The sequence below is a fragment of the Silene latifolia genome, chromosome X (assembly GCF_048544455.1).
Source record: "Silene latifolia isolate original U9 population chromosome X, ASM4854445v1, whole genome shotgun sequence".
Taxonomy (NCBI): Eukaryota; Viridiplantae; Streptophyta; class Magnoliopsida; order Caryophyllales; family Caryophyllaceae; genus Silene; species Silene latifolia.
Genome location: NC_133537.1, coordinates 171,590,921 through 171,595,586, shown reverse-complemented (window position 1 = coordinate 171,595,586; position 4,666 = coordinate 171,590,921). Strand labels below are relative to the sequence as shown.

General features: G+C 37.1%; 1 non-coding gene across 1 annotated transcript; it reads right to left on the bottom strand.

The window, feature by feature from the left end:
- Positions 1-3,695: 3,695 nt before the first annotated feature.
- Positions 3,696-3,802, bottom strand: LOC141624399 (small nucleolar RNA R71). Its single transcript, XR_012534206.1, has one exon. It is a non-coding gene; the product is annotated as a small nucleolar RNA R71 (small nucleolar RNA).
- Positions 3,803-4,666: the final 864 nt, after the last annotated feature.

Below are 4,666 nucleotides of genomic sequence, written 5' to 3'. Positions count from 1 at the left end.
CACAACTACTATCATTCAACACAATTATCCATTTACGATTATCAACCACATCAATCCTATCACAAGGTATACCGTTAATATCTCAAAATATTTGTAATATTATATTCCTTCCCCCTAAAAATAAACTTCGTCCTCGAAGTTCGAGATAACAAACAATAGGAACAACCAAATCATTGTTGTAATGCCACAAAATAAGGAACACATGTATATCTAACTTAAACATGGATACAATTAATGTGAATATATTTAGAGATTAGGGCACTACATTCCACATATCACTAGACATGGTAATCTACTTCACACAATTCACAATCTCAAAAATATCAAGAAACAAAAACTTTCAATTGTTCAAGGCTAAGAAAAACATGTTACAACTTCTAAAAATCATAAATAAACAATAACTTAATTATTCCTCGAGAGCTTATACTTTTTTAGAAAATACAGAGAGTTAGTAAACCATAAGAAGAAGAATCAAGTCCAAAACTCATAAGATCAATTTATAATGCATTTTTCAAACTACTTCTCGAAACAGAAATTTCCGAGTAACTTGTCAGAAACTTAGATCAATTTGTAAAAATCACCATAAATTGTCGAAATATTTTCTTAAAACGTGGCTTACCAATTTAGAAACATACATGAGTCTATTAAACAGTGGAGTTGGAATTATAATAAATAATTACGTATTTTTTAAATGATAATTTTTACAAAAACATGGCGCGAAAACATTACTGTACAGGAATATTTCGACTACTGTCCACTAAAATATTTATTTCTCCCAAACCGTATATTATTTGAACACAAGACAAGTGGCATATGAAAGCTAACTCACAAGGGTATCACACATAAAATTCTCGGGCAAGAATTTTAAACCGACAGTAAATGGCAGCCAAAACAATCAAGCAATAAAATTTCGAGAAAACAACCAAAATCACAACAATTAATACTTCACATGTTTAATCATATTAACCCCTTCCACATACATGCCAACATATTTTCCTCATATCATCATGCTTATAATAATGCTTAAACAAATCATGTCACACCCCTCCTCCGTAAAATAAGGTTACGCCCCCGAAACCGCAACCATTAATGACAACAATATGCAACCGAGACAAACAAAATTCCTAAGAGTAACATACTATATTCATTTTAAATTACCCCACACTCTCAAGTATTCTCTCAAGGTTACCGGTTCAAAACTGGAAGGGTGATGTGACCATAATTAGAGCATATTTCGTCCCCGAATTAGCCTTGTTCCCATGCTTTTTAGTGCATATTTGGGTCATTTATTGTCTTTAGTCCTTTGTTTTGCATATTCCTTAAGGTTTTGTGTCCTTGGTAGGAAAGGAGTGCAAACCTTGCATTTTCATGGCAAAATGAGGCTAAATTGATTGAATTCAATAACCAAGCATCAAAGAGAAGACAAGATTAGAAGGCCTTTGTACATACTATAGTAGATGGGAAATAATGAGAAAAGATCCTTGCATCCCCGAGGAAATCCCCAAGGATTTTATGAAGAAAATGGAAGAAAAGATGAAGGAAAGAAGCTGTAAGACAATCCGGGCGGATTGTCCTCAAGACGCCTTTCCATCACCCACAATCCGAGCGTCTTCCTCCACAAGACGCCCGTGCAAAACGCCCAGAATCCGCCCGTCTTCCCCTTCTGAACGCCCGTCCAGAATCACCCAAATCCGCCCGTCCCGTGCCCTGGACGCCCGGATTCCCTTACAGCCTTTTCGTCTTCTACAAGCTTCAAGAAAGGATGCGCATATTTTTCTAAGGCCGGCGAAAAGGAGACCGGAGTCTCCCTAGAGACCGGCGATTCTTCAAGGACATAATTGTCATTTAAGCCCTTAGTAAACCCTAATTTATGTAACTAATCCCCACTATAAGTACCCCATTAGTCTAATTAGAAGAGCAGGTTCTTCTTAGCAATCTTTAGTGTAGTTAATATCAATCAAATCTCTCTTTAATCTTGTAATCAACATTTAATCAAGTTCTAATACAAGTTTCATTTCCTTAATCTCTCTCTTGTTCATCCTTTGTTTTGGGTAATTGAAGACTATTTGGGTTATTATTGGGAGATTGACAACCTTCCAATCTATCATCAAGTACTTCTATTATTCTTTGCTTTATTATTGGAATAATTAGTAGGTATAATTCACTTAATCCCTTTTTTAATTATTGTTAATTACTTTCATCTATTCATTATGTTTTACTTTGTTGGTATGATTGACAATCTTGCTAGCATGTTCAACATGATAATGAGTGAGTAGTTTCCTTAGCTAGGGTTAATGGGTAATTAGGGGAAACCAACATGGGGGATGATTCATGCTTAAATTAATATGTTTACATAGTTTATTTGCTTGCTTGTTGTGATCTTAACTTATGCACATGTTATGTTTGATGAAATGCGAGCCTATGAATCCTTGCATTTTTTACCCATCACCTATCTTTTCAATGAGACTTGTAAGACATAAACCAACTCGAGTCTCATTAGACCATGCATATAGTTGAGTAGGGAAGATTAAGTCGACTTGTAGGTGTTGTACAATCTAATCGATTCGGCTCCGGGACCCAAACTTTCCTAGGATTGTAAGATATAAACCAACTCGATCCATCACAACAATAATTGCTTGCTTATAATTTGAGAATATGTTTGTATGATCAATTCCCATGAATCCCCTATGACCCCATGACACCCTAGTGCCTTTTATCAATTGTTTACATCCCTTTCAATTCATCTTGCTTCTTTACTTTTATTGCTATTTAGTTTAGTGATCTTCTACTTCAAACCCCAAATTGTGACACCCTTAGACACCACTAGTTGCAATAGAAAATCTCATCTCAATTCCCGTCCCTTGGGATCCGACCTTTACTTGCCTCTTTACTAATTGTAGAGTTGTTTGTGAAGTTATAAATTGTGTTTTGGTCTAGATGCTCCTAACGACAAGTACCGAAAACTAAACCTCCTCGAGAGTCCGACCAAAAATGGCGCCGTTGCCGGGGACGGTGTTAACTTGATTTAGATTTTCTCATATTGTTATTAGTTGTGTCTTTCTTTGCCTTGGGGAAGTAAAACTCCTCAAGGTTTGTTCTAATTGTTTTCGTGTTGTTTGATATTTTGCATGTCTAGAAGATCACAAGGTAATTTGTTACCCTTTGATCACGAAATTGAAAGGACTTTGACAACCAATAGAAGACTTGCTAGGAGAACTTTGAGAGGTATTAGTGAGGTTGTAGATATTCAACCAAATACTATTGAGTTCATCAACCCTTTTGCAAGAGAAGGTGAGGAGAACCCAACACAAAATCAACCCACAATGCCTAAGTTTTCATCACATTCCGTGCCAACCGAGGAGAACCTACCCAATGGTACTCCCACACCACAACACTTAACCGGAAATTTCATTGCCAAATCCGCATTTATCCAATTAGTCGATAGAAGCCAATTTGGGGGGATGCCTAGTGAAGACCCTCACTCTCACATGGAGACTTTTTGTGACTCTTGTGATGCGATATCTCAAACCAGTGTAACTCAAGACCAAATTCGATGGGTCTTATTTCCTTTTTCTCTTATTGGCACCGCGAAACAATGGTTGAAAGGCCTTGATAAGGCTACTCTCGGAATTGATTCTTGGAAGAAATTGGCTCTAGCTTTCTACAAAAAGTTCTATCCACCGGAAAAGACTAACATGCTAAGAGCTCAAATCACGGGCTTTAAGCAAAGAGATGAAGAATCTTTGTATGAAGCTTGGGAGCGATTTAAAGGAATTTGCCGCTCATGTCCTCACCATGGACTTAGCGAGTGGTTCTTGGTACAACAATTTTGGAACGGTCTTTATGAAGACTCAAGAAATATTTTCAACATGGGATCAAATGGAATGTTCATCGAAGATGATGACAATCAAACTTGGAAGAAAATTGAGGAAATGGCGGTCCATAACTCACAATATAGTAGGCCTCGCAAGAAAGCCTAGAGGAGGAAAGCATGAAGTGGACTCTATTACTCAATTGGGTGCTCAACTTAGTGCTCACATTGATACCATCAATTTGAAGTTTGAAAAAGCTATGGCTTGACTTGAAGAAGCCTCAAAATCACCAAAGCATCATGTTAATGCCATGACGGCATCTTCATCAATCCCAAGTGGGATATGTGAGAATTGTGGAACGTTGGGACATGACCAAAGTGAATGAAGGGGAACAAATGAACAAGTGAATGCTTTTAAAGCATACAAGAGTGGTACCCCTTATTCCAACTATTACAATGAGAACACCAAATTCCACCCAAATCTCTCATACAAAAGCCAAAATGTTCAAAACCCTCAACCAACATACACCTCACCTCCCATGAGAAACCAAAATCAAAGACCTTTTACAACCAACACCAAGGTTACCAAAATGAAACTCCATACAATCAACAAAATGACCAAGGTTTTTATGTTCAAAAAGCGGTCTTCCAAATGCAAAAGAATCAACAAGAGTTTTTCACTCAAATGCAAAAGGATAGTCAAGCAAAGGAAATCACCATCAACAACATCCTAGCCCATACTAAAATGTTGGAAACCCAATTGACTCAACTAGCATCTTCAAACTCACAAAGACAAAAGAGGCAATTACCACCTCAAAGTAATCCCCCAAGACATGAAACGGTTAGTGCCATTCA